We start from the raw sequence: 19,778 nt of genomic DNA, 5'->3' as shown, positions 1-19,778 counted from the left end.
GTAGCCTGTTGAGCTGTTTATATACAAGCAGTTTCTCATGAGCTCTGGAATGATTGATCACTAAGGCTCTCACGTCGTGATTGATCTAGGGAAAGCCACAGCCAGTTGTTGTCAATATTTTAAGCATAACAAAGTGTGATGCAATTTCAATGAAAATGATTCACTTATGAAAAAGTACATTTGATGTTTTGTGAAAAATCTGTACGTGATGGGAAAAAAAGATTCAGTACATAGAAATTAGTGTAGAATATAAAAATATCAAGATAATAAAACCATTACTTGTGTAATCAGTACACACTATAAAGAAACTGCTCATTGCTTAAATTTATTTTTATGAAACAGTTTAATACTATTGATAAGTTTAAGCATAATATAACTCTTGGCAACAACAGATATAAAAAAAGAAGTTATTTGCATTAAAATGTAAATAGATAATAACAGTAGTAGGTTTAAGATGCTCAGTAAGAATAATGAAAAAGTGATTAATTTACTCTATGAAGTAACACAAAATTGCTGCTTTAGAAGTTGGATAATTAACAAGTATATTATTATGGTTGGTACGTAAACAATAATTTATAAGCATAAGAAAAAGTTTTATTAATGGTGGAACATACTATATGTTTTGTTAGTATATATATATTTTTTATATATAATTTTTAATAGGTGAACTGGAAATCTTGCAAAAAACAAAAAAATAACTATTATCAGGGTTTTGTAAATTGGCTTGGATTTTTTATAGTACATGCCTGTAACTTAATTATTGGTGATAAATTTGAAAGTTAAACAAACAGCACACAATCCACTTCTTTTAGAATACTATATTCAAACCAAGCAAAACATGTATGAAAATCCATTACACTATTGTTTATCACAGCTATATTTAAAACTATTCTATTTTCTTGTAAAAGTCCACACAGGCTGATTCAATTACTTTAGACTCCAATTTACAAGACAAATTATTTTCCTCTACTCTCTTTCTTGTTACATATTCTGCAAGAAGTTTACTTATTTTACCCAATGGGTTAACACAATTACATCCAAAGCTTTAATAACTCTCCTTTTCATCAAAGTTTATACAAACAAGTTTCACATCCTTTGTCACTAATATTTTTCTATTTGCATGTATTTTTAAATACATGTGCAAGAAAAAAATCTAAAACTATCTAGCCCTAGTAGCAACAATATAACACATAAATAGAAAACCATCTAATGTTGTTTATAAATTTCTTTTGGCTTGTTGTAATGCTAGGTATGTAGAAAAAGACAGTGTAGAAATATACAAATCTACTTAATGACAACAGATCAAATATAAAATACTTCATGCATACCTGCAATGCTTAAGTAATAAATGCTTACTTGAAGATTATGACAGGGAGCAACAATGAAAGCAATCTAGATATTAATGAAACTTTGTTAATCATGCAGCTAAAGTCTGAAAGTAATGAAGTTTGTTCATTGATAAAATTGTTGACAGAATTTTGACAAAGTGTTTAAAGAATTCAAACTCAAACTAGAAAAAAAGTTCTGAAATGAAAACACTGGATTTAATTAGATAAATGTTGCATACTTGGGAATTGATACTTAAAACCTTTTTTTTTCCTGGTTTGTAGCAAAATAAGTTCATTACAGGCCTATGTAATGAGTACACACTGTAAAAAAGCTTCTCAGTTTAAATTCGTTTTTCTGAGACAGTTTATTTATTGCTTCAACTCCTTTTCTTTTTTGTACAAAAGTCTGTTCAATCTTTCACCTGTTGTTTGGCATAGATAGCCTAGTTGTTTTGTGCCATTAAACAACAAACAAACAACCAAATGATAGGTATAAAACCACAGTACTTGTAATACCCTACAAAAAGGTTTTTAGTAGAAAAATGAAGTTTAATTTGGCTCAAAATTTGATTACTGCACAATTTAATAATCTTACTTAACTTCATTAACAGGTACAATAATCAGTACAAAATCATATGAAATTAAAAAAAACAACTAAATGTATTCCAACGTAATGAACTACACATAAAAGTGCAATAAATATAATTTAGAAAATTAAACTTAAACATATATACATACTTAGTTCACATTTTGAAATTTTCAATGGAAAATTGTTATTATGAAAAAATGCACAAAACGTTGACAAGAAGCTAGTCTGAAACTGTTTTCCAATTAATTTCATACTGATTTTATAATAAAGATTGCATTGTATGAGTTATAATAATATAAAAACAAATCTGTTTTTTAACAGTCATGACTATATTCAACAATGGGTAAACGATGGATAAATATAAAAGCTAATATAGAATACCTGTAAAAAAATATTAAACAAGTTATGCAAACCTTCACAGATTTTGTACATAAAGATAACAATACACATTTTCTTACCGAATGGCTGTTAAGAACAGTTTTTTTAGTTTAGGACACTTAAGAACAAGTTCTCTGATGCATCCTGAAGAAGCATCAACTTCTAGGCTGAAACAAAAATTACAACAATTTGTAATTGTATGTTTCTGAACATATTTTACTTGTCAAGTTATTAAAAAAAAAAAGTTATTATGCTGTAAGTATTCAAATTATTTATTACTGAGTAATGTATCTTTTTACTGTTTAAATGTTATAACAATGTCTTTACATAGTAAATTATTTTTTCATTTTACTCTTTACAAATGGCAGGTTGCTATGTTTTATTGCTTTTATTTGACTTTTCAAGGATATGCTTTGCTTCGAAAAAGAAATGAAACAATTCCTATTTTTTTTACAAAGGTTGGTTCACTATTTCACCTGTTGTTTGGTGCAGATAGCCTAGTTTTTTGCCAAATAGCAGGTAGAAAACCACAGTACTTGTAATACCACACAAAACATTTTTACTAGAAAGATGAAATTTAATTTGTTACTGAATAAAACCAGTGCAATTGTGTTAATATAAAGGTTACACAAAGCACATAGTTACATGATTTCCACAACTAGAAATTTAAGGATGTATTATTTTGAAGTTTCCTTGTTTTTTATTTTGTTTAAAAACACATAAAATATATTTTGGAGCTAAATCCACAATGTATTTATTAAACGCAAGCTTGCATACTTATTTAAGACTTCTTAGTAAAAGACAATTTGAGAAGGAACACCAATGCTTGAAGAGGAGCAGGATGCTATACCATTTCTTTTCATGAAGTCTTTAACCACTGTATTACCTTTTACTAAACTGTAAGCTTCTCAGAAGGGATAGGTTCACTAGAGGGAACACCAATGCTTAAAGTGGAGATGGATATCATTCCATTTCATTTAATGAGGTCCTGAAACCATTCTGTTACTTTTTACTAAACTGTAAGCTTCTCAGAAGGGATAGGTACACTAATTGATTCAATAAATATTTATGGTGGCAAAGGACTGAGGAGTGAGAACAAATAAACCTTCTTACTGCAGGCTCAGTTGATGTGACTGAGTCTGTAACCACAAAATAACTACCAGAGTATCCATTCTATGACTTGTAACAGTACACATCTGTTTAAACTTAATTTTATTGTTTTAATACCCTTTGAACCTGTCTAACTAATAATTCCTCTATGCAAATTGTAAATTACTCAGTGAACATCTTGAATTATATAACAAGTGAACTGCTTGCAAGTGTACCTTGTAAAGAAGTTTAATTATTTTTTTCATTATCTTTTTTCTTTCATGCTCTATCTCATGATTTTTTTAACTGTTCCTATATAGTTTGTATTTCTTGGATGAAAAACTAAAAGGAAGACAGTCTATACTAAAAGATAACACACACAGAAAATCTAAGCCTAAAACACCTATACTTGAACTGAGATTTGCTATTACAATTTTCACATTTTGGTTGATGATAAAAAAAATGATATGGCTTTGAGCTTCTTCATTCATTATGAGTCAATCATTGTCTGTGAAGAAAATATCTGTAGATACTGGGTGGAGTAGTGCTTTACATGATAGTCAATGACACACCACAAAAAAAAACCAGAGTATTACTGGCACTTGTATCAACTAAACAGTCTACCATGTATCTGTGTAATATAATGAGCAAACACTATGTCAACTTTGGCCCTAGACGTTCTACCAAACTTGAAGAAACAGAAAGATGGATATTTTCTTTTGGATCAGTAGCCAGAACTGATATGGGCCACGTTTATTGCCTCTCTTTTCCTTTGAGCGTATTGTAGATTATTTAACCTATGATGAAGATGTTTGGTGTACCGTACACAGAAACAATGTTTAATACCAGAAATTAATTAATTGTACACAGTTATAACAGACACTTCATTCCTTATCTGAAATTAAAACATCTCTCCATCCATATTGTTGATACACCTTGCAGGGCAGGTTCATGATATCCCTGCCACTGAAATAGCAGTTACTCAGGCTAATCTGAAATAACAGTATGGCATGTGCTTACATGGCACCATCTGTTATAAGTTCTCATAATGTGTGGTCTGCAGACTCATTATCTGTGGTTCTGATGGAGCCAATGTAACTACCACTGTAGGTTTTCTGTTTGGGAAATTCAGTTGAAATCACAATTTCATTCCTTGTCACAAAAGAGCTTTGTTTGGACTTAATATCTCTAACAACCAAGTGTTGTTGCATACACTAACCAGGTAGTCCCTCTATAAACTTGTTAACTTAAATAATAAGTTGTCACAGGCACTGTGTCTATGTGTTTCACCCAACAGATGGATGTTTTATACCAGCATGAACTGCAACTTCTGTAATAATGGCTTCCCAGTAGTAGAGTTTGTTCAGCTGCAGATAATATACACTGCACTTAAACTAAGCAGAAGATTTTGTGCAATTTATTTCTGAGTTTATGAATTCCATGTGGATACTTGATGATACAATTTAAGCAATCTAAATCAGTCTGCACTAAGCTCTTAAATAATCAAGAGATATGTTTTATCTCACTACCAGTTGTAGAAGAGAAACCTAACATTGTATACATCATTTTGTAAAAATAAATGTGAAACCCATGTAAGCACAAACATCAAATACTTTATAGCAGCTAAAATTCTCACATTTTACTGAATGTTAATTGCATACTTATGTGATGGCCTCTGGCTGATCTGGTGTTACATAACACAAGTAAAGTGATGAATACCATGTTGCCATCAGGTATACTGCAGTACAACAAGTAATGTATGCAGTTTACTGTACAGATCACTTCAGCAACATAGCACCAAAATCAGGACTTTCTATCACTGTCTTGGAGTTGGGTTAATTTTCACAAGGACAACTGATATTAACAGCAGTTTAATGGGGCTTTGTTTCAAAGTCTTTCAATCTAATTGAGAAATGGAGATTCAAAAACATAGTATATGCAAGTACGAATACAATGATTTGTGCAGGTGGAATAAAACAAATAAAAATAGTTTCAAGTTGAAGCAAAATATCCCAATGCACTTAAGGTAAGAATAAATCACAACCTTTTTGAAGCAGAAGCTTAGAACATTAAAAAAGTGCTTAGAAACAAACACTTTTCCTTTCTCACCACTAAATATAACAATTCATGCCATAACTGAAAAACTAAATATCCTATCTGTTATGGTAGGTGTTACAGAGAAAAACCAATACTTTAGTAATATTCCACTGAGATACTATTTAATACATTATTAAGAAAACTACCAAACAACTATATTCACAGGTTCAGTTAAAATGTGTCTTCAAAACAGTCTTGGTTAGAAGAATCATTCTTTATAAACAAACAACATTCACTGAACATCTCATCAGTACTGTACAAGTTTATGTGCCTGAGGTATATTAGATCAATCACTACAAGGCTCCACAATTGAATAAAAGAAAACATCATTCTAAAATGTACAAAATCAGTAGTATTATTGATCACAGTCTATATGAATGCAATGTTGTGTTGCCTTCCTCCAGTTTATTTTACATCTTTCTTCATTTCTAGGAAGAATTCCACCTTAGAATGCCAGAATGTTTTGTCATTAAGTTAATAAAACCAGCTCTTAACCAGAAGATTAGCATACTGTCACTATATCTCCAGTTAAGGAAATGTAAAGAAAAGAACAAAATATGAAATTCATTTTACCATAGAACATGAGGTGGACTAAAAACTTCAAATTTTCTGTTTGAAAAGAAATAAGTATTCCTAAAAGATGTTTCATAATTGTGATAAAAACTACGTTTAATTACAAATGTATTTCAACATTTCTCTTAAATTGTCCATCACATATTTTGTAACAGATGTGGTAAAAACAACTTTTCAAATTTGTAATAGTATTACTATGTCTTTTATACACCAATATGCACTTCAGTAATGAAATAATAACCATTTCAAATATATTTATTTATCTTTTGTCTGTTAGGAAGAACCACAGTGGAAAACCCAAAATTAGTTTGATGTACTATTATATGAAAAATATAATATTTTTTTATCTTTTAAAGTTTCAAGTGCTGACTGAAGGATGGAAACATTTTTAATGAAGATGAGAAACAGATAAATGTTGTGTTTTTCCCTTCCTGACATTTTGACTTGTACCTTTGTCACAAATCTATGAATGTTACAGATTAGAAAACTGATTTTAAATTATTGTAACCAAAAATAATATAAAACTACAATATAATAAAATGGTGCACAGTAAAGCATGCTAATAATATTGCTAGACATAAAAAGTTAATGTTAATAAATAAATATAATATAAATAAAAAAATATATTGCACGAAATTATAATAATTTTATAGGGACCAGACATCTGTTAATGGAAGGGCATTTGGATTGATTCAAGAGATTACTTAAACTTCCTGTCAATAAAATTTTTACAAATCTCTAAACATTTGGTCCAGTAAGGTATTTTGTTCATTATGACTTGTGCATTGATGTCATCAAGTATGCCAGCAGAGAGAAGTTGAATTAACTTAAACCACTCAGGGAGGAGATATAGGTGAGATGAGCACTACATACACTCACAGAATAGGCTGGGATTACAAGAGCCATCCAGGACCCATTATCTGTGATGTTATTCGTGAAGCAGTACTTTGGCTCATAAAATGTAATAAACAGAGTTGAAACTCAAGAACTCATATTTCCAGTATTCTTTATTCTAAGTTCAAATAGAAAAGATTATCACCAAATTCTTGTAATAATTTTATATTGCCATTCTAGAAGTCATATTATAAAGCCAGCTAAGCCTCTTTAGTACCTAAACTTACCATGCTTAAAATTACATCATTGTAATATTAACTTTAGACTGTTCAGTTTTTACAACTGACAAGTAACATTGTTATTGGCTAAATCACTCACAAGTTTATGTCTATCACAGAAAAAATAAAGTGAATAAAGATCTACATCACGTTTTATTATTTTCAAGACTTTGTATGGGAATTACTCTGAATAAATCATAATTAAATTGGCATGTAAATCATGCATAGAACATGAAGACCTCATGTTCAACAACTACACATGTCCACACTGATGTCATGCATACTTTGCTTTTGAAAACTTCTGATCAACTATACTGTTAATTAATATAAATGTTATAATTCTGTATTTCTCAGTTTTTCCACAGTTGCATATTGGTATATGTTCTTCTGAATGTTTCAAATTAAGTAGGTACATTTGCAATAGCCATTTGTCCAATACTTTTGGGTACTGAAATTAAGAAGTCAAATTTTTTATTTTAACAATTTAATTTTTGAAACTGAACTAACCTTGATAACTAAAAAGTTGCTTCATTCTCTGAAAAATGATTTTCACATGACGTAAAACTGTTATAATGAGAAAAACCTTGGTAATTAAAAAGTTGCTTCATTCTCTCAAAAATGATTTTCACATGATGTAAAACTGTTATAATGAGAAAAACCTTGGTAATTAAAAAGTTGCTTCATTCTCTCAAAAATGATTTTCACATGATGTAAAACTGTTATAATGAGACTTTTGCATTAATTATATTTAGCTCAGTGTATATGTTACTGTAATTATGTTTGTTCTTGTTTCTATAAAATACTAAAGAATAATTCCTTGTTATGTGAAAATGTTTTATAAACATGTTTTGTGCTCGTAGCCATTTTGTAATGTATATTCTGGCGACTGAACCACTTACAGAAGTACTTATTTTTACACTATTAAAACAAGTGTGTCAAAACTCTTATCAAAACATTTTTTGTACACTTTTGTAATTAAAGAGCTTTAATGAATGAAAATATGCTTATACTTCAACATTCATAGAACCAATTTTCATTATTCTTCAGTTTACTATTCAAAGATTAAATAATATTAACATAAAAAGATACATCACTATTAAAGATTTTTTTATTCCTTATTAGCAACCATACTCTTATTCAAGAACAAAAAAGTTAGAAATTGTTTCCAGTGCATCTAGGCAAAATAGATAAAACCCAATAAAGCAACAAAACATAGAATTTTTTAAATTCTTAAGTAAAATAAAATATCACTTAAAGTGTGATAAATTCAAGCTAAAATCATTTACACAGTGTTTGTTAATGACTAAATTTAAACATTTTTGTTCAAATAAACTTTATAATGAGATTCTTATTCTCAAACCCTTCACTTTTTCTCATAAAACTCAAAATTGAAAATAACTAAACATCTGAAATATCTAAAACGACTGAAACATTCAGGTTTGTTTGTTTTTGCTATACTTAAGTATTATACATACCACCAACCCAAATCCAATTCTTCAAGCTGAAGACATTGTCCAGCAATAGCTCTAACACCTGCAGCAGTGAGTGTTTTGGCTCTCCAAAAGTTCACAGACTTTAACGACCTAACATAACAAATTATTTAAAAAGCTATATACATACTGCTATGATCACAAACACCCTTTTATTTCAAAATTATAGAGACTAAAAAAATGAGAAGTTTCACTAGAAAATTCAATGAAATGGTTCTTGGCTATAATTTTTTATTTATTTATATTTTGGATGAAAGCTAAGCTAATGAAGTCACATATCCAGGAATTTTGCCTTCCCACAATGCAATGTCCACATTGTAACCATGGGGAAGGAGCAAACAAATAATATGACAAAAGAAAACTTCCTTCATTTTGTACACTTATCTGCTGTTTAAACTTGTATTCTTAGACTTGTTTGTGATAAACTTTTGTTGTTCCAAACCTACAAATATGGTGAAGATGTGTTGCATAGTCAATTGTACTAATAACAAACTGAAAAGACCTGTACTTTCCTTTGATACCCATTCCTCCAGCTTGCTTTAATAATAACTATAAATCAATTATTTGTGGCATTCTATTCCTAGCCTAAAATAGTCTTAAAACAATTTGTTGATAAGTGTTTTAAAAACTGGTTCAACTTGGTTCTTTACGTTTTAAAATGTTTTCCTACAAAAACAAGCAACTGTGAAGGAGTAAAAAGTATTGTGGCAAAAGGATATCAACTGTGGAACAGAAGAAGCAATACAAAACTTGAAGAATCCAAAGTCTGACTATATTTGTGTGTGTTAAGCTCATTTTATATGAAGTATATGTTGTCTTCCTATATTTTTTAATACAAGATAATTGTACTCGTCTGAGTACTGAACACTAGGCTATACTGTTAGGTTGTTAATCCATGAGTCAGCAGAGTGCTAGTAGGAACAATAATCAAGCTCAATTAATTGTAAATTTACTCAGTATCTTTCTAACACTTTAGCTGACAACTTTTCCATATATTGATAAGACATTACAACTGATAACCAACTAAAAACAATAATATATGAATAATTATATGCACAGCAGCTTCAGCATTAACACATATATACACTATATACATATATTTAACTATATAAATTGCACACATGCACCTCCACTCACTTTGCTATTGTTTGCTCCTTTGTCAAGATAGTGATCACATTACTAGGCAAAATAAAATGACTGTGACATCATTTTGACTTCAAGAATGTTACAGATGTATGAGCATCTGACACATCTCAAGTTAGTAAAATTAAAATGCTTTATTAAATGAAGAAAATTTTAGATAAATTAAATGGCGCCTTTGCATATGTATATATACAATTAAAAGAAGTACATTATTAAAATAATTGAACAAGAAATAATTTATTTAGAACACGGTAAATCCATAAAACAACCACATTTCAGTGTTCTACTCCATCATTCTCCTTTAACTTTTACTTCTGAGTACAGTAGTGTAGAACACCAAAACATGTATTCTTGTTAGGGCTGAACCATATTTTTAATAACTTATTCATTATGAAATTATTTTAACACTGTACTCCTCTTCATTGTAAAAAACAAACAAACACATTACTACAAAACTACCAAATAGATTTGTGGTATAAAAAAAAGATATAATATTCTTTTAACTACTAAAATGTTTTTGGAAAGTCATGACAAAATTAACTGAGTTGGGAATCAAAATCCTTACACACTGTTAGAATAACAGAGAAATTCTGCATGTCTCCAAAGTACGTCTACTTTCCTCATACATTTTTAATTGCCTGTGATCAATCCTGTGTGTAAACTCTTTAGTATAAAACGAGATAATAATGTTAATTAAAAACCCTTACTTATTCAAACACATTCCAAATTGTGTGTTTGGCTTAAATTATTTCTGAAAAAAATAAATCTAAAAATGTTAGAATTGATGATAATTGTGCTTTTGAAAATAGAAACATTTAGTTTTTACATGTTACAGTGTTGTGGATATTCTATAAATGTTCAAATAAAAGAACATTGCACATGTTTAAAATTTTCTGTTGTAAGAGTAATAAAAGGTTTTCTTTTATTTTTAGTTTTTTTTTTCTTCTGCTAAATGTAGATAAAATTTTTGATTGCCTGTGACTTCTATATAGCTGCTTTTTCAAGAATAAAATACAAGATAAAAATAAAATTCAAGATGTATGGTTTACGATGGAGTTAGATATATCATTCTATAAAGATGGTTACAGTCAGCACACAACTCTCATGTCAAAAACATGTTCAAAAAATAATAAAAAGATATAATGAAACTGGACCACTAATGGGAAGAGAAAGACAAGAATATCACCCAAGCTTTCCAGATCAAATGTTAAGTACTTTAGGCTTACTTAACTCATAGACAAGAGTGACAAGAGATGAAAGAACAATTTATAGCCTTCAGTTAAGTATGAAAGAGATAACATCCAAGTATGAGACTATTTAATTGTAACTTGAGCTGGTGATCTTTACTGTATTCAAAGAGTCCTGGTTTCTGCCCAGTATAATCAAGTACTCACTCATCATGCATTATTTCTTCTTAGTAAAATAAAATAGTTACAATTCCAGAAATAATAATATATTAAAAGAACAAAGTTCTAATGTCATACATTCAAAGCAGTTTATGTTTGTTGAAAGGATTAATATATATTCTGACAGAAAGGAAGGGACAGCCTGTTAAAGTTAAAAAATCTCTTTTTGAAACAAAAAAAAGAAATTCCTAGAAATAAAATTAAAATACTAAATTCCTATGTATCAAAAAGATGCAGATTACATATAGAAGTAATCTTGATAAAATCAAATGGGAATGGCAAAAAAAGGACTAAACCACAACACATTTATAAGAAGTTGAATAAAATAACAAAGAACTGATAAATAAAAAAAACACATGATTAGGTCATCTGCTGGGAACTCTGGAATTGTTGAGGGATTGATGGTTATTAACCATTAAACAGCAAGAACATTGTAGGTGAATGTCACCACAGACGTGAAAAAAATTTCTTAAACATAATGGTTCAGTATTTTTGTTATGAATTTTGAACAAAATATGAAAGAAAATGAAAATAAAAGCATAATGAAGACTTATTTATTACAAGTTCAAATTGTTTTTAGCATATGAAAATCACAAAAAACATTCTACAATGCACTGTGCCACTCTACATTCTTTACACCAGGTAGTCATCATCTTTCACTTTTCTTTTCTTGTTGTATGCATACATACATGACATTGTTTTTGTCCACTTTCTCTAGCTCCTAAGGATGGAATGCTTTCTAAAAAATGCTTCTTTTCCAACAAGTCTATCAGGAACAGTAAGACTATGTCTTTCTAGAAAGTTCTTGTCACACTTCCATACCTTTCCAATAATTGGGAAATTACATTGTAACTAAACTGCCTCAAAGATGGCTTCCTGCCAATTATTACTAGATACATATTACAAGAATTGAAAATTGCAATATCAATTAGGTTAAAAAAAAAAAGTGCTTCTTGTACCACTTCACACATTTATGAAAGCAATAAATTTGTCCAATCTGCATGTCACTTTTGTCAACTAGCCTCATGTTGATAATATAATCTAAAACCATATTGGGTTTGGTTAGTGGTTGTTTAGTTTTGTAATCATCCTTTCTACTATATTTCATTTCACCTGTATGTACTGTACTAAGCAAAGTAACATGTGGTTTGTCTTTCCATTGAAGTGCTAAAATATTCCCTTGCTTTTTAGTCTCAACATCTCCCTTCTTTAGGCATGTTCTTCTAATTAAATTTAACTGTTCTACAAAAACCAGTCTTATTTTCAAAGAGTATATAATATACAATTTTTTCAAAGTGGTCTTTCATCAGTTTCTTGATAACTGATTCTGAAAATCCTAATCAAAGATCTTTGGGGACATCTACATCATTTGCAGATAGATAATCATATCTATTACAACTCCTATCTCACAATCACATAATATAAAGAACTTTATTCCAAATTTATGGTGCTTGCTTGGAATGTATTTCTTGAAAACAATGTGACACTTGAAAAAAAATAAAAGATTCATTGATAACTACTTTCTGAAATGGAAAAAAAAGATTCCTTAGCTTCATTCTTCACCATTGTAAACACTTGTCAAACTTTCCATAATCAATCATTTGCATTCAGCTCTTCATTGTTTGCAAAGTGCAAATATCTATTAATCTCCCTTAACTGATCTCGAGTGATATAAAAGTTTGGAAAACCTGGAGAACCTATAAGGGAATCATTCTTTCAATAATTAACCAACACAAACTTTTTTACCTGTGGCATAAGCATCACCAAAGCAAAAAAATGTACATTTCCTCAATACTTGTATCTTCCCATTTCTTACTTCATGAATTAGAAGGAGTATTACCTTCACTTTTTCTGGAATTCAAGGATTTACAAAACTCAAAATATCTGTTTATTTCTCACACCATGTTACGCATTATACTTTTATCAAATATAGCAGTAAAAAAAAATCATATTCTTTAGATTTATCTGTCAGCCTAAATTTTTCTGTGAATCCAGCATTTATACTATCAAAAAGAGAATAAATGGATCAAAACTGTTACACCTCACCCATTGGGAACAAATTAATTCCAATTCACTTATGGATTCTGATTCACTATCTAAATTATGTGCAGAGCTTGAAACAACTGAATTTGATGATGAAAAATCTGAAAAGTTTTTCTCTTCATTGGAATAATTATCATGTGCACTTCAATTTTGTCTTTTGATGAAAAACATTTTGCTTCATTCCCTTAACTAACATACCCTTCTTCTTCTGCTCCACGACTTAACACTGAGAAAATGAATGACTCAGATGTAATGCTTTGAATGGATATGGTCACTATGGTGTCAGGGGGGTGTTAACTAATGTTTTTAGCCCTTATCATCAACTGATGATAGCTGTACTGAGTGCAAAGCATGAAATCGTCAATTGATGATAGTCGCCTTTTTCAAGGCAAACATCAATTGATTATGGCCCACTGTTTAAGAGTTAAGCACAAAGTTACACAAAAGGCTATTTATGTTCTGCCCACCATAAGTATCAAAACCTGGTTTCTAGTAGTACAAGTCTGCAGATATACCATTGAACTACTGGAAAGTTTGCTGAGGAAAGATGAGAAGTTAGAGTAATGTAATTTAAGGAAAATGTTTAGGGTTTGAGATAAGAATTAATAAGATCCCTGAAAATAAGACTGATGGATAGAAAATAGTGGAAAAACAGAATGTTGTGTTCAAAACAGGAAAAGAAAGGATGGAAAGAGTCAGAAAAAACCAGTGGAAAAATGTTTTTCCCCAAGGAATTGTTGAAATACAAGAAAGAAAGTAGCTGAGCTAATAATAATAGAAAAATCTGAGAAAAAAGAAATGGAACAAAACTGGAAAAAAAAAATAGCTATTTTTCAAAGACACTGAAGAAGATTACTCATCAAGAATTACAGGAATAAGAAAGAAACAACATGAATTGGCCAGAAAATAAAGAAAAAAGGAAGGAAGATGGTGAATGTGAGATAAAGTAATAAATGCAAAGAGTGAGTGAAGAGAGTGTAAGATATATATGCAAAGAAGAAGAGAAGCAGAAAACACTAGAGAAAAAGTAGAAAAGAAATATAACAAAATATAGAAATAAAATCACAAATGAGAACAAGAGAACAAAAAAAGATGAAAAGACAGAGGTTTCTTTCTTTTTGTTGACAAAACAATATGAATGCCACTGTTTTAAGCTACTTTAAGCCCTGACATGAACAGTAGCTACCTTACCTGTAACAAAAATGAGTTGGCCAACTCAGATAACTCTAAACTAAATGCTCACAATGATATATGGATGTTAGGATGAGTTTAGATGCTGGTAATGCCAGAACGTTGTTAAACATTGCACTGCAACAAGTCTTAACATAAAGGTGTCACTTTGGCAGCACAGTATCAACTTCAATATTTATAATGGAGACAAGTTAGAAACAAAGAAGTAATCTCTGGTTTTCTACTGGTGCTCCTATCATAGAATGAAGATCATTATCCATCTGGCCTACATAAAAACCAGCATGTGTCAAGTGGCACTTGATTTCCCAAAATAAAAGGAGTCATAAAAGCCAAAATTCAATTATTCATAGAACAGTTCAATTACTGTCTGCACCATTATAATTTTAATGATAAGGGTGCCTTGAAACCTTACAAGTGAAGTGAGTGTTGACATAAAGGTGTAGTGTGGGATCACCTTGCCTAAAACTATTAAAGCAAAAAATATAAATTCAATTTTAAACTGAAGTCATTTTTTATTTAAGTTATTTGTTGTTATATCACCAATGTTTATTTTTGTTATAAACCACTTTAATCAACAGAGACTCTAAATTAAGAAATCAACAAAACACTTATTTGTTGTTATATCACCAATGTTTATTTTTGTTATAAACCACTTTTTTTACCAATAATTATTTTGTGAATATGTTATATATTCATATTATGAAAGATTTTAATTTTGATTGGCTCACAAAGGAATTTACCAATGTCTGACTACCTCAATTTACTTTTTTGCTTCTTTCTTGGTCAAGCTCAATTTTGCAAAATTTATTTATTTCAATTAGCTATGAAATAGCTGATGTGGAGGTTTGATGGGCTATATGCTAATGTAATAAGATTCAGTGTCTGTGTGTGTCACTGGTTGTGCCAACTTATAAGTGGTTCCAAATGAATTGTCTCAGTCCCAAGATTTGCACAAAGATAACATTTTTCACCCTATCCCTTGGAGAAAATGGAAATTTCACAAAACCTCCTCCTAAAGTGCTGGATTTACCAACTTTTGAATGGTGCCAAACAATTCACATAAGAACCCTGGATATTTGGCAAAAACACTTTTACAGGTATCCTCCAAAAGCTGACCCCAAACTTAACATTGATTTACATTAGAGCACATATATATAAATAAGTAGGTCTATTAATTATCATTTGTAACTTGGCTTAAGAAATTAAACTTGCACTGTACTGGCATGAATCATTAAATTGAAAAAGTGCAAAACAGTTGCTCAAGCATTTCAATTTTCATTATAGAAGCCCTATAAATGTCCATAGGTTCAACAGTCTTCAACAGAAGATATCACCCACCATGATCGATGGAACAGGTGAAATATAGGTCTGCAATAAACCCCAACCAAAGTTAACAAATTACAGCCTAAATACATTGGATTACATAATTTAATTCTGAGAAGAGTGTCAGAGCATTATTTTATGTATTCCTTGTTTTCCATGTTTGCTATATGGAGTTAGATTAGTGTGTTGTGATCAAATTTGTGACTGTAGAACTGACACATGTAACAGACTTTTATATTTAAGAAAAGCAAAAAAAAAAGTGATGGAATAGTTGATTGAATAAGTAAGCAGATTCCTAAAATGTGATTACATGTTTTAATATATGATGGCTTTTTTTTTTCAAATTTGAATCAATCATTCTTGAAGAGATTTTTTTTTGTATATTTTAAACTTTTGCATTGTTACATGCAATGGCATTGGGGCCTGCACGTGAAAGAAGTCCAAACAGGAATGTCAACAATAAAAATAAAAACATCAACAATTTATGCATCAATGTGACATTTGTATTTTAAATTTGAAAAAACTGTTGAAATGTGGCACAAAAATATCAGTTGTGGAGTTTGTCTCTCTCAATGTGTTGGTGTATTAAAAGTTGTAATAGTCTTTTACATTTTATATTAAATGAATATAATCCTCATTATAGTGTTTTCTACGTGTTATAAAAGTGTAGATATTTGTATTATTATATCAAAAACCTAAAAAACATTAAGTCAACAATATTTAAAAATGACAGTAAGCTTTCAGTGTGACAGCCATTAGGTCCACAAGAATTGTTCTAAGCCATAGTTTGGTGAGACTTGCAGAGCTAATTTCTTTTATTTACTTTTTTTGCAATGTTTTGGATTAGATGAGATACATTTTAAACATTGGTTACCATCTTGCAATTCTATTATAAGATTTTAAATCAGTTTCATCAGTTTCTGTTAAAATATTTTTGTCAACATTCACAAAATTTTCCATGTTCACAGAATCATCTGCATCAGTTTTTTCAATCAGAGTTTGGATTTTATTAGAATTATCATAACAAACAACTTCTCCACAATCTCTGCCATTATCAGGAATAAATCCACAGTTTTGAAAGCACTTTATTACACATTTATCTTTTGTGCATTTGATTGAATGACTTAAAAATGCAACTGCATCTAACACATCAATTTTCATGGTCATTTCAGATGCTCTCTCACAGTCATCCACATTTGCAATAATATGCTGAAGCATCAATTTTCTGTATTTCATTTTTATACATTGTATAATTCCATGATCTAGTGGCTGTAGAACTGATGTTGTACATGGAGGTAGAAAGACTAAATGAACATATGAAAGTTGAACTTTTGGGTAACAAGTTGCATTATCTAGCAAAAGTAGAATATTTCTATTTTATTGTTCCATTTTTTTGTTTAATCTGTTCAAAAAGTCCTTTTCATCCACACTTCATTATTTGCTTTCCATTCCACAAGAAATTGATTCTTCCTTAAATTTTTAAAACACCACAGATTTTCACTTTCCTCTATTACCTATGGTTTCTTTAGTTTTCCATCAGCAAATGCGACCAAAAGTACAGTCAATCGTTCTTTTGAATAACGACTTCTGAAATAATGATGACAGAAAAAAGAACAGAATATATTTAACCAATACTTGCTGTAACAAAATGTTCATGAATTTATTAATATTTAAACAAATTATTAATTAAGCAAGAATTTATTAATATTTAATCAAAAACACTTTTTCTACCTTACTCAGATTCTAATCCTACTTGTTGATAGATGAGGTAGGTGAAATATAGTTTTCTGTCCATGTTATGCAAATTCCACCATATAGAGGGCTTTTTTTTTATAAGAGAAATCTTAAGATAATGCTACAAAATTTTGATGTTTCTGGTTATACATTTTTCCGCCATATGCAGTTTCTGCCTTAGACAGGTTTTAGTGTATAAGAAATACAGAGATGAACCTACCTAATTGTTCTTCCTATTTCAGAAGCAATTTCATCATAATTATTAATAGTATTACAGCTTCCAAGATTAAGATGTTCTAGGTGAGGACAGAACCTGAAAATAAAATAAAAACAATAACACTCTTCTCTACAAACCTATTATTTACTTAACAATATTAGAAGCCTAAGATAAATTTCTTGTTTGTTAAACATAAAACTACACACTGATCTATCTGGGCTGTGCCACCACAGGTACTGAAAGTGAATTCATTTTACTTTTAAAGCCTTCAAACTTATTACTAAGTCACTGAGTGCTCAAAATTGTTCGAATATAAAGAAATACAACAGCTAGTCAAAATATTTTATTATAATTTTCATTATGTCCAAAATGACATTTAATTGTTCAGTTCTGAAAGATGAATATTTTTCAGTTAAGTAAAAAAAACAATTTTTCTTTGGTTAGAGCATATTTTGACTATATAGGTGGTTGACCACAATAAACAAATCTATGGAAATACTTTATGGAAAATATTCCAGTAATACCATGATACATTATTGAATTTATAATTCTGATGGATAAATAGTGTTAAAGCATTATTTATTTCAAGATTATACTGATTAGATCATCTATATATCTGCAAGTTAAGGTAAAATATCTAGACTTATGTAGTTTTCAATAAATATATTCTCATAATTGTAAAGATATAAATTTTCTATACATGTAGAATAGTTAGTTCCCATTGGAGCTCCTATTACTTGTTTAAAAACCTGTTTATTGAAAAATAAATATTACAAATACAGTTTTTATGTTTTTGGAGCTAAATTTTCTTTTTTCCAGTTCTATAAAAGGATAACAGAACTATTCTATTACTGAATTTCAAACAAATATTAAATCTTTTAATGGAATAGTGGCGTACAATGTGATAAAATCAAATGTTTCAATATTACTTTTTTGTTTACAATTTTTTAGAACTTTACAACAGGTTGATTATTTCTTATTATCCAAAAAGTATGTTTTTTATTATTAACACTTTTTTTTATCAAGTAAAATATTTAGTAATTTATTTAATAACATAGCTGGTTGTTTGATAATTGTTCTTACTGAATTGGAAATAAATCTAAGTTTAAATGGACATTCATGTTGTTTGGAAATAGCATAAAGAAATGATAAATCTACATAAGAATTTTGTTTAGAATAAAGTTTATTATAAGCTTTAACAAAATTATTAATCACTGTATCTTTGGATTGGTTAACAAGTTTAAATGTTTATGTACTATTGATTTCTTTTATCATAATTATTGCAATGTTACTTAGCCTTACCAATGGGAACTATAACATATTTTTCTTGCAATTCTTGAATCTTATTTTCTAACTAATGTAATGATAAACCTGCATGCTTTTTCTTTAATTTTACATGGGATAATTTTATTTTTATATTTTTAAGTACACACAACTTCCATTGCAGAAACCATCTGGGCAAATTAGATGTAATATAGTTAAGTTTTAAAATATATTCATCAGTATCAGGGGCATAGATTTTTTACACCCGATGGAGGGGATGATTTTTTCAACCACTTTGTTCAATTTGCAAATTGGTAATCTCTGATTACGTGAACCTAAAAGCTGTAAACATGCAATCACAGAGTAATCTTGTTGCCATGATACTTGTATGTATACTTAGGCCTACAGACTGATACTTATGAACTATCGCTTAGGTCGAAAAAGCTTAGAAGCACACCTATATTAAAGATGTACATGTCGACTACTGAAAAAGCCTACATCTAGGCCTAATTATGTAATTTGATTGGTAAGAACATGAGAATCACAAGAACAAACACACAATTTGTTGGCCTGTGATGCAATAAAACAATTAAACAGACCAAACTATAGGGGGGATGATTGTACTCACCATACCTCCCACCTAATGTTTTAGAATATTATTCTTATTACATTTTGTGGCTACTCTGTATTTAGATCACTTTTTTGAGTATTTCACGTAATATTTTATCTTTTATAATATTCAAAGTACCAGTAACAAGTATCAGTAAATAAACTATTTTCACACTCACAAGGAAAGTTATTA

General features: G+C 29.5%; 1 protein-coding gene across 3 annotated transcripts in view; it reads right to left on the bottom strand.

Annotated features, from left to right (window-relative positions):
• Positions 1 to 2,375: 2,375 nt before the first annotated feature.
• LOC143252935 (F-box/LRR-repeat protein 4-like) overlaps positions 2,376 to 19,778 on the bottom strand; it is a 138,761-nt gene continuing 121,358 nt past the window's right edge. For all 3 annotated transcript variants that reach the window (XM_076505830.1, XM_076505832.1, XM_076505829.1), the window contains 5 exons: positions 17,717 to 17,809; positions 17,277 to 17,349; positions 8,642 to 8,749; positions 7,674 to 7,730; positions 2,376 to 2,462 (listed from right to left, as the gene is read on the bottom strand). The gene's annotated coding sequence lies outside the window, so the exon portion shown is untranslated. The remainder of the gene's footprint in view (positions 2,463 to 7,673; positions 7,731 to 8,641; positions 8,750 to 17,276; positions 17,350 to 17,716; positions 17,810 to 19,778) is intronic.

Source organism: Tachypleus tridentatus, chromosome 6 (assembly GCF_004210375.1).
Source record: "Tachypleus tridentatus isolate NWPU-2018 chromosome 6, ASM421037v1, whole genome shotgun sequence".
Classification (NCBI taxonomy): Eukaryota; Metazoa; Arthropoda; class Merostomata; order Xiphosura; family Limulidae; genus Tachypleus; species Tachypleus tridentatus.
Note: the sequence above shows the minus strand (reverse complement) of the source record. Positions and strands in the feature narration are given on the sequence as shown.